The 12,062-nt window shown below is 39.9% G+C and overlaps 1 long non-coding RNA gene across 1 annotated transcript; it reads left to right on the top strand.

Annotated features, from left to right (window-relative positions):
• The first annotated feature begins 531 nt into the window (after nt 1–531).
• Nucleotides 532–11,050, top strand: LOC150061744 (uncharacterized). Its single transcript, XR_016535852.1, has 3 exons — nt 532–742; nt 7,646–7,837; nt 10,939–11,050. It is a non-coding gene; the product is annotated as an uncharacterized LOC150061744 (long non-coding RNA).
• Nucleotides 11,051–12,062: the final 1,012 nt, after the last annotated feature.

Raw genomic sequence — 12,062 nt, forward strand, 5'->3', positions numbered from 1 at the left:
TTATGATAAGTATTGGTAATAGAGGCTAAATTCCATTTTCCTCTTTGTTACAAGATTATTTTATGAATACCTTATCCTGTTATTTTTCCCTTTATTCTGCTACCTAAGAACTCTGAGGTCTTTAGGTACAAGCAACAGAAACTGCAACTGGCTAATGCATACCAGACAAAGAACTGATTGTGGAAGTATGGAGAATCCACAACTTCTGCAGGAAGATAAGAAGCAAGGCTTAGAAAATTCAGAAGAGGAAATGGACCCTCAGAGGGTCCCACATGGACTGTCCACAGTGGTACTGTCCACAGTGTCCTCCAAGCACCCTGGTTACAATCAGTAGGCTCAATGATGCACAGCCTGAAATTTCCCACCAAACAAGGAAGGGACAATCTAGTCAGTCCAGTAAGGTTCTTGTTTATTTTCTCCCAGAACACCTTGCTCCACTCTGGAATGTTGGAACACCCTACCTCATAGGCTTAGCAATGAGTTGCGTCTCCAAAGATTCTTTGGGTCCTGAGATTCTGTGGTCCTCTGAGACTTCCTTATCTGCCAGCCTGACATGTGGCCTGCTGAAAGGGCTGCCTTGCCTTTCACTGAGTCACACCCTGCCTTGGACTCATCTTCTCTTTTGTTCCTCTCTTGCTGACAAACTATGTCGGGGAAAAATTCTCCCATGCATTACTTGCTGAAGGAGAATGTTGGGATTTCCAAAACCGAGAATGGCAAGCAGGAGAGTAAACATGAGGAGGTCAGAATGTAGTCTTAGACAAGTCCATACGGGTTTTAATTCTCTATTTATCTACATATGAAAAATAGATGGCAATGACAATAGCAACAACAGTGATAATAACACGGTGAAGAGTTTATTATAAAAAGATGTCTTTTTTTCATTTTTTTCTACCACTAAGGCTGGAATGTACTTGCCTAGTTTGCTTGTTCAAGGCTAGTGATCTATACCACCTGAATCACATATCCAGCCTGTTTTATTTACTGGTTAATTGGGAGAGAATCTCATGGATGACTTCTCCCTCTTCCTCTTCCTCCTCCCCTTCCTCTTCCTCTTCTTCATCTTCCTCTTCTTCATCTTCCTCTTCTTCATCTTCCTCTTCTTCTTCCTCTTCCTGTTCCTCTTCCCCTTCCCCTCCTCCTCCTCCTCCTCCTCCTTCTTCTTCTTCCTAATCTTCCTCTTCTTCAACCGCTGCCACAGCCGCCTCCTCTACCTCCTCCTCCTCCTCCTCCTCCTCCTCCTCCTCCTCCTCCTCCTCCTCCTCCTCCTCCTCCTCCTCCTTCTTCATCTTCTTCCCACTTTGAAATCTGATTCCCTAGGTCTCAGCCTCCTGAGTAGGAAAGATTACATAAATGAATCCCTGAGGGCCGGGAGTTTGGCCTAGTGGTAGAGTGCTTGCCTAGCATGCACGAAGACCCGGGTTCGATTCCTTGGTACCACATACATAGACAAAAGCTGGAAATGGTGCTGAGGCTCAAGTGGTAGAGCTCTAGCCTTGAGAAAGTCCAAGGACAGTGCTCAGGCCCTGAGCTCAAGCCCAGGACTGGCAAAAAAAAAAAAAATGAATCCCTGATACCCAGTGGATTTTCATGAAGTTCTAATGATATTCAAAATTTTTTACATGTACTATTTCATTTAATTCTTCCAACATCACTGCAATAATAAGATATCATTATTCTTATTTCACAGATTAAATGGAACCAGGTCACATGATGGGCAGGGAATAGAATAAATGGGAGAATGGAGAATGATAAAAGTCATACTGATCAAGATATATTGTGCTCATAAGTGACAGGTTGAATAGAACCTCCTTTGTAGAACTATTAAAAATAATTTAAAAATAACAAAAAACTATCATTTAGAGAGATTACAACATTTGCTGGAATTAAAATTCAAATCATTCATCTAACATAGATTGACTAGATTATAATATCAGACTATAGTTGTCAGAATTAGCATGGAATAGCAAATATCCTAATGGGTTTAATAGAGGTCATTGCACATGATAAAAACACAGTAAACATTACTTTCCACACATCATCCTGTGACTTTAAACTAAAAACTTCAGTTAACTAACATTCATCTTTAAGTGCTGGTCCTTGGGCTTCCTTCATCCTCAAGTTGGTTACAAGATGTTAGCAGTGGTTCCAACTGCCAAACCAAGTTGCAGTGTAGAACCTTTTTGGTCTCTCTCAGGATCAAAAATAAATAAATGAACCTTTTTTCCCCAAGCCTCCTCTCACCTCTTAGTTAACAGAAGTAAACCAGAATCACATTACTAAGCAACCACTAGAAAAAGAAGATTGAATACTGGGTCTGCGAGTTTGACCTAGTGGTAGAGTGCTAGCCTAGCATGCACAAGACCTGGGTTTGATTCCTCAGTACCACATATGAAGAAAAAGTCAGAAATGGGTGCTGTGGCTCCAGTGGTAGAGCTCTAGCCTTGAGAAAGCCCAGGGATAGTGCTTAGGCCCCAGGACAGGCCAAAGAAGAAGAAGAAGATAGAATAAACTTAGGACCGAATGCATCCACTCCTGGAGAAAGCTTCCTAAATTTGTCTTTTGGTTGGAAGGCAGAAAAAGGAGGTAAATAATGCAATTAAGGACCTGGTTTAGATAGATAAGAAAAAAATGCAGCTAAGAAAACTAAGGCTCAAAGGTGTTTACTCACTACATCCAGAGTCCCAGCATAGGGATAGGGATTTAGGAAAGAAAGTGCCTAGTGAAAATAGTTCCCAGGTCAGGGTGTGGTCTGGGGGCCAAGGCAATGAAGAGATAACACTCACTTTGGCCACCTTTTGGATAGAAGGGGCTTGCTTTAAACAATACTGATGTCTAGACTCTTCTCTAGCCTTGAGTAAAAGAAGCTTGGGGACAGTGCCCAGGTTCTGAGTTCAAGCCCCAGGATATGCAAAAATAGAAAGAGAAAAGACAATTCTGATTTCCTGTGTCTAAAGCCAGCAGGGGCATTGTACTTTTAAAAACTCCCCTGCAATCCTCTCCTAGGAATGTCTTCCTTTGTTATCACTATGTGAATGTTTAGATTGCTGTTTAATTAATCATGTCCAGGAATAATTGTTTGTGTTTTACTATCCATTGGGTTTACTTGTAGATTTATAGGCGAATACTAGTTATTACAAATAAGGGAAACCATGAAGTCTGGCTTACTTTTCTTATGAATGGTACATAGCACAAGAGACTTAATAACTCTGTATAAGATCAGATAAAATGAAGCTTATCAGTATGGCAGTTGCTCAAAAGACTAAATATAGAGCTCCCCTATGACCCAGCAATTCCACTGCTTGGCATTTACCAAATGTCCTGAAACAAAACCATATTAAAGCCACTAGCACAATGATGTTCATTGCAGCACTGTTTACCATAGCAAAGATATGGAACCAACCGAGATGCCCCTCAGTTGATGAGTGGATCAACAAGATGTGGTATTTATACACAATGGAATTCTATGCTGCCATCAGGAAGAACATCACCACCTCATTTGTAAGGAAATGGAAAGACTTGGAAAAAATCATATTAAGTGAAGTAAGCCAGACCCAAAGGAACATAGACTCAATGGTTTCCCTCATTTGTAATAACTATTACAAACCTAGGACTCTCCTAGCAGAGGATTACAATAGCTCAAACTCTAGATACATAAAGCCATATATTATGAAGCTAAATTAATGGACTTCCAGGGCATAGAATCAAGGGCTTAATTATGAGTGACTATTGTTCTTAATGTACTATGTGTTTTCTCTTGTGTTGCCCTTTAGTTAATTTCATATTGTTACAGTATCTGACTATTACCTGGTATATTGTATATGCATTTATTTGTTTATTTGAAATAGGAAAGGGAGCTTTGCCTTGTGGTAAAATGCTTGCCTAGCATGCACAAAGCTTCTTTGGTACCACAAATACAGAAAAAGGTGGAAGTGGTGCTGTGGCTCAAGAGGTAGAGACCTAGCCTTAAGCTGACGAGTTTAGGGACAGCACCCAGGCCCAGAGTTTAGGTTGCTTATTGAAATGACCTCCAAGAAATGGAAGAAGGTTTCTACTGTGTGGTCTGCAGTTCCTTTATTGCTTTTTATTGTTTTATTCTTTCCTTTTTTCCTTTGATTTATTCATTCTGGCACTGTTTTTGATTTTTGTATCATTTATCCTGTGTACTAAGTTAATCTGATTTGGAGAGAAATGATGGAACAAAGAGTGAACCAATTCAGCAGTGAAACCCAGTAGACACTATGTTGAAAGTAAACCACACAACTTTGGGGGGATGGGAGACAGGAGGGGAAAATCTGGGAGAAAATGCAGGAGGTGGTATTCAAAAGGAAATGTACTCATTACTTCACGTAACTGTAACCCCTCTGATATATCACCTTTACTATAAAATTTAAATAAAAAAATGAATAAAACAGCTCCCCAGAACATTTCAATGTGCTACCACTAGTGTAGGAAGTCAGGTTTTGAGAAGCAAAGAGGTTAAAGCCAGAGGCATAGCTTAGACAGGGAAGTTGGGAGTATATCTCTTCCTCTTTCTCAAGTAACTAGTACTATTGATTGATTAAGGATTTTGCATGTTCCAGCTCTAAATGTACACTAGCATTCACCACTTACTTAGAGTCAACCACCCCCAAATAAGAGTATTCCCATTTTGTTTTACTAGTTCTGGGGCTTGAACTCAAGGCCTGGGCACTGTCCTTGAGCTTTCTCAAGGCTACATTCTACCACCTGAACCATAGCACCACTTCCAGCTTTTTCTGTGTATTTGGTATTGAAGAATCAAACCCGGGGCTTCCTGCATGATAGGCAAATACTCCACCAGTAAGCCACACTTCCAGCCCAAGTATTCCCATTTGACAGGTGAGGAAATCAAGGCCCTGATTCCAAGACCTGTCAGTTCACCAAAGAAATTTGGAGTTTGACAAGCAAAAGTGATCCTGAGAGAGTAGTAGATAAGAATATGCTGGAAAGGTCAGTGGCAGCCCTGTCCTTTCTTGCTGCCCTCAAAAGTCTCTCTCTGTATCTTACTCTGTCTGGGACTACTCTCCACTCCTTAACTTGCCTGGGAACCCCAGGTTTCTGGGAAGGAAGAGGAAAGGATAAAGTTTTCTGGCTAAAGCATGGTCAGGAGTCAGGAGAAGTAGTCATTTCTGAGACGCTCTAGGGATGGGAAAGGACTGTGATTCTGTGGATTGGAAAGCCTGGTCTCAGTACCTCACTTGTAACCCTGAGCAAAGACTTTTATTTTTAGTCTCCAGTTTTCTCATTGGTGGCATGAAGGGCTTAGACCAGAATTTATGAGTAATAAGCTCAATTCTCTTTGGTTCTGATAAATGATATACACGAATGAGCTAGACCAAGGCTGGAAAATGAGCCCAAAGAATAGTAATGCATTGAATTCTGTAATTATAGCCATAGAAGCAGATAGACTCAGCATTGTGAGAACTTTTGTTTTCTGTTTTTTAAAAAGAAATGCTAATACATCTATATTCAATGTGTAATCTTTTGGTTAACCTCCTAGTGTATCATAGCAATAATAATCAAATTATCCAGGGTAAACAAAACTCAAAAGCAGATTGAATTGGACTCCAGGCTTCCTAAGAGTTCTATATAATGAAATACCTGAGTTAATACTTCCCAATAGAAAACCAACCAACTAACCAACAAACAGGATTCCTACATTAACTAGGACTCTCCCTTCAGGAAGTAAATCCAAGTGGCATCACTTTTATTATTAATTCCTAATAATTTTAGGAATGTATCTAATTTTGGAGTCTCTGGAAAAATGTACATCTTTCTCAAGTTTGATAGTCCCATTGTGAAATTTATGCTATCTGCATTATAGAGAAACATCACCCTCTGCTGGAACCTCAGTGCAACACCATGCCAGTGGCCCTGAGATAACTTAATACTTGGAAAGAGTTGGTTTTCATTTAAAATTGAGTTACTGAAGAATAATAAATAATAGCCAAATTCATATTTATGGATGTTTTGTATGTTTGGGGCATAAAATGAGCTTTCATATATTCATTTGGGAACAATTGTTCTTAATCTATAAAAAGAAGTCCAGAAATAGCAAAAGAACCTTTTTTAAAAAAAAAAATGTGGACTGACAGTAATCTGTAATGGGAAGACAAGGAGAGAAAATTGGCATCCAGGTGTAGAGATCATATCCCTAAGCCTTCTGTAAAATCAGAAGCTTTAAAATAATATATTGCATATTGTATATATGTTTATTTGAAATAGGATAGGGAAGGGGGGAAAACAAGATGAGGGGAGAGGGTGGGAGGAGGGAAATGGGGACAAAAACATGAGAAGGGGTAACAATGTTTGTGAAGTAATGCACCTTCTATCTGGTGAATATAATGTAACCCTTCTATTAATTACAATAAAATATACTTAAAATAATATATTGCAAATGTATAGGTCTTAATGATTACTTCACTAAATCATTTTGGTAAGTCCTCTCAATAATTCTCCAAAGCAGGTATTAGTATTATTATGTCCATTTGACAGATAAGAGAGAGTTTGAATGACCAAACTGATTGGAAGTTAAATGCTACAGACAGAGGCATTTTATGAGTCTCTTTATGCCACAGTCTCTTTATTTGTAAACAAGAACAAAAACATGGATAAAAACCATAGCCAAGTGCGTATGGATTATACCTATAGTTTTAACTACTTAGCAGACTAGGATCTGAGGATTTTGGCTCAAAGATAGACTGGGCAATAAAATTCTGATTAACCAGCAAACAAGCTGATCTGAGGGGCCGGGAGTTTGGTCTAGTGGTAGAGTGCTTACCTAGCATGCACAAAGACCCAGGTTTGATTCCTCAGTACCACATACACATATATAGAAAAAAATGCCACAAATGCTATTGTGGCTGAAGTAGTAGAGCTCTAGCCTTGAGAAAATCCAAGGTCAGTGCTTAGGCCCTGAGCCCAAGGCCAGGACCAGCAAAAAAAAAGAAAAAGAAAAAAGAAAGAAAAGCTGGTTTGAAAGCCTAAATCAAGTGATGCCATCTGGGCTGGGAGTTTGGCCTAGCGGTAGAGTGCTTGCCTAGCATGCACAAAGACCCTGGTTCGATTCCGCGGTACCACATACATAGAAAAAAGCCGGAAGTGGTGCTGAGGCTCAAGTGGTAGAGTGCTAGCCTTGAGAAAGTCCAAGGACAGTGCTCAAGCCCTGAGCCCAAGCCCAGGACTGGCAAAAAAAAAAAAAAAGTGATGCCATCTGTGAGGGAAAAAGCCAAGAGCAAGTCTTGAGATTAAGTACCAACATGCACACACACACTCATGCATGCGCTCTCACGTGCACACATACACACACAGTCTGTGTTAACACCAAGTATTAAAAGACAAAATATGTACAAGCCATTTAGCATTTGGCCTCATATCTATCACCATGAGCAAGATCCCAAGCTTTGGATTTCTACTTATCCATACCTTTTCCACGACACTGAGTAGTGGTTTCAACGGTGGGCTACTGAGCTGTTGCAGGCCACAGTAGTCGGAAGGCCCAAGATTCTGGTCTAAATATTTTGAGCATAGTGACTTGTCAATAACTGTTAAAATGTTGAATTGCCTCATTACATCATCAGTCAGATATTCTGATGAGGGAAGTTGTGGATCCTCTGAATTACAGACTATCCCCACCACTGGAGGACTGTTAAGAGTCCTGAGCACTGAACATCGACCTGATGGATGATTGTGTCGATTCCTGAGAGAAAGTCATGAAGAATGCAAGAACCACATCAGAAACTACTGAAGGCAACTATCAAGAAAACAAGCCAAAGACTAGCAACGATCCACAGGAAAGGAATTATTGACACTGTTGGTAGGAATGTAAATTAGTGCAGCCATTATAGAAATTAGTATGGAGGTTCTGCAAGAGACTAAAAATAGAACTACCACAAGATTCTGTTATATTACTCCTGGCATATATCCAAAATAATTTTTTCAAAAGAATATATACATAGTGTATATAAATATACACATGTGTATATATAATTCATATATTATCTATTTATCTATCTATATGATTCAATAGTATATAGTTTTGGGGTATGAAGTATAATAATATATTCCCCATAGATAAGAGGAGCTACTACATTGGGCTTGTTTTGAGAGCAAAATGAAGTAGCATATTTAGATTATTTTGCTTAGTGCCCAGTATATTTAATAAACGCTCAACAAATGTCATTCTTGAGCAGTTAGGCCTGGATAGCACTGCAGAACCGACTTGGGAAGTTGCCCCTTTAGCCGCAGTAGGTCTGAGCCTCAGGAACTTGCAGGAGCTTGGATACTATTGCTGATGGGTTATGAGATTGTTTCCAACTGTGGACTGTTTCACAGTCGACAAAGGGATAGTGGTCATTTCCTGCAAAAGTTGTTTTGTTCTCTTTCCAAGGCTTGGGGGTGGGGGAGATAATGGCTGGCTTAATAGGAAGCTCTCTGTAAGTCAACCGCCTCTCCTCTTAGGAGGTGACTCAACAGAGTATGCATGCCACAAATGGTGTGGGGGTGGTACCTCCTGGAGAGAGACCAATGTTGGCCTGAGCAAGTTGTTGTGATCACAGGCTGCTCACAAGCAGACATGAGAACAGATGTGCCAATTAATTTCTCATCCTATCCTCTCCACACTACTTCAGGAGGGGCACATACTTTGCTTGCAAAGATGTTGAAACTCTACAGCTTTCATTTGGGCATTGCATAAAATCAGCTACAAAAGAAGCCAGCTTCTATCTAAAAAACCTAATTACTTTAAGTTCCTTATGCTGTGAGGACACACAAGTTAAAAACAACAACCAAAACAAACAAAAACAAGAGGAGGGGAGATGCTAGGTATTCCAGTCATCTCAGACTAGACACCAGACATGAGCAAAATGTCTTCCTAACTCCAGAGCTAGCTATCATTGCACTATTGCTATGTGGAAGGCCGTGAGAGAGAACCACCACTGCACTGGAGCTGTAAGAAAATAGATAAATTAGATAGATAGATAGATAGATAGATAGATAGATAGATAGATAGATAGATAGATGAATGATAGATATATGCCTGTGTATATGTTTTATACAGTTGAGTTAAATCTGAAGACCATCATTTCATCATTTCTCCTGACCCCCCAGGGCTTTTATCTAGTTAGTAAAAAGTCGAAATGAGATATGGATGGTTTAAACATTCATTTTTAAATGCTAACTATATTGTTCTACTTTCTCTTTTGTGGTTGTTTTTGAGCACTGTTGGTTGATAGCATGATTTTCATTTCAGGATCCTTAAGGAAGTATAAATGTTTATACTTATGAGATACATTTACATGTTTATACTTATGAGAACCATAAGTACAGAACGCTTACTTATTTTTAATTTTATTCACTTTTTTTTTCAGGGCTGGTAAGTGAACCCAAGGTCTTGTGTGTGTTAGACAAATACTCCATTTGTCTAACCCAGAGCGTATTTTAAACATGAGAACTTGAAGTCCGACTCTAGAATGGAATGAGTGTGTGGCCAGCCCTGAAAATGCACCACTGTGAATTTCCACACTTTAGCAATATAGTAGGTGGTAGCTTTGCATGAGCTCCGTTCTATGGGAAGCTTTGATGACAGAGTCATGGAAGTCATGCTTTCTTCTAGTATGATATTCTATAAGGACATTCCATAAAGCAAAATAGTTTTGCCCAAAATCCAGCTCATCATCCACTGGCCCAGAACAAACATTAGACCAGTCAAACTATCATGAAAATCATTTTTCAAGTCCAGGTTCACAAGAATTTGAAGAGCCTAATTTTCTCTTCTGTAAAACAAGAGATTTGGGGCCAGGAGTTTGGCCTAGTGGTAGAGTGCTTGCCTAGCATGCATGAAGACCCAGATTCGATTCCTTGGTATCACATACATAGAAAAAAGTCCAGCTGGAAGTGGTGCTATAGCTCAAGTGGTAGAGCTCTGGACTTGAGAAAGCCCCAAGGACAGTGCTCAGGCCCTAAGTTCAAGGCCCCATACTGGCAAAAAATAAAAGAACCCAAGAGATTTATAGTAGGAAAATGATAATCCAATTAGCAGAGAATACGGAGACTTTAGAATTAGGGTTTTGGTTTCTTGTATTCATTGTTTTGGTTACTTACTCCACCATCTTTTGACCAGCAAGATAAATTAATCTTGGATCTCAGATTTCTCACCTGAACATAGCTCAAGTTTTCTGCATTCTTATAAGAACCACATGATATTAATGATGTGCTTTTTTTTCTTTTTTTTGCCAGTCCTGGGCTTGAGGTCAGGGCCTGAGCACTGTCCTTGGACTTTCTCCAGGCTAGAGCTCTACCACGTGAGCCTCAGCACCACTTCTGGTTTTTTTTCTATGTATGTGGTACTAAGGAATTGAACCCGGGTCTTCGTGCATGCTAGGCAAGCATTCTACCACTAGGCCAAACTCCTGGCCCTAATGATGTGCTTTTGATATAGTAGTTCAAATTTTTAGCTGTTACTCTGTTCTCATGTTTGTATGATACAGCTTCCATCAGTCTACAATTCTGCATAGGCCCTTGCTAAGATATTCAAGCCTACTGTTTCTTGGTAGCCAGTTCTTCCTTCCCCCTTTTGTGGCCTGTGAGCATACTCCTCCATCCCCTGAGGCTTGCTTGCTGATTTTACCTGTGACTGGGTGAATATCTGAGGAAGACAATTCTGCTTCAGGTTGAGAGTCCCTTCTGATGTTCAGATCTGATGTTTTCATCAGTTTGACTCCTCTGGTACCTCAGAAGGACCCCTAAACTGCCTTACAAATTTGACATGCAGCAGAGTAAGTTGTCAGGTATTCGGCGGGTTGCTATCTTGACTGTTCCCTTGTTTATGTGCTATTCTTGCCCATATAGCTAAGTAAGTATATCCATGGTTAGTAAGTTTTTTGGCTTTCTTCTAACAGCTTTGTTCTTTTTTTGCAGAGAACAAGAGAAAAACTTTCCATCAGGAAAACAAGGGCTCAGAGACTCCTATCACATCTTATATACAAATCTCGACATGACTTTTAACTTCTTTAATCATCATAAACATGCAACTGCCTTATTACATTTTCTTGAGCCTTTATTATTAGTTTGTTTAATTATTGTTGTACTGCTTTCAATTGTTTGTCCTGTGTGGGACATGGAAGGAAATAGATATTTGGTTAAGGTGACATATATGACAATTTTCTGCCTATTCTTCATCATCCTTTTCATGGATTCATTCATCTTACTATCCAATCATTCATTCAATGAGTTTTTATTTGGAGCCTCTTCTGAAGCAGAGTCTATGCTAGGTCCTGGGCATAGGAGTGTAAGTAAGACATAGTGAGGCCTCTTCCTTCCAAGGAATGGAAGCAGACACATGAGCATGCAATTGCAATGCTAAGATGACTGCTATAGCCAGAAAGCACATAACATTCTTAGGATGAAGGCAGAGAGGCCCAGTAGTTTTCAGCTACCTATCATCCTGAGCATTCAAGACGAGTGCAAACTTGCTACTCAGTACTGGCTGAGCTCTCCATTACATCTGTTATCCTTAATCACCTCATTGACAAAACCCAGGCAACAAAACTGCCAAAAGTAAAGAATAAGCTTCTATTGAAATGGCTCAAGTAGTGATTGTGATATGTGGTATCCTGGTTAATCCCCACAGCAAGCCTAGGAAGGGCCTATTGTCTCAGAAAAAGAGGCTGAGATCTGAACTGATGAAGTAATACACTCAGCCTCACAGCCAGTAAATAGAACCAAGATACAAAAATAGGCTGTGTGGGTTGATTCCATTTTCTCTCTGTTCTGCTGAATAACCATTTCTTGATGACTATCACTAGGGTTCCTTGCCAAAGTGACTGGCATTCTATAAACTGAACTTTGATCTTGATCTAACTCACCCATAGTCATGCTTCCACATCCATTGTTCACACTCACCCTTGCAATCCAATCCCTCATCACTGCAGGCCCAACAAGATCAGGGAAAGTCCTTCTCTGCAGAAAGTGCAGCTCCACCCCTAAGGTTGTGCTGTTGATTGTGAGCAGGGTCATTTGGCATTTAATCTCAGTGATGCTGG

Source organism: Megascapheus bottae, chromosome 6, assembly GCF_031878675.1.
Source record: "Megascapheus bottae isolate mThoBot1 chromosome 6, mThoBot2.hap1, whole genome shotgun sequence".
NCBI lineage: Eukaryota > Metazoa > Chordata > Mammalia > Rodentia > Geomyidae > Megascapheus > Megascapheus bottae.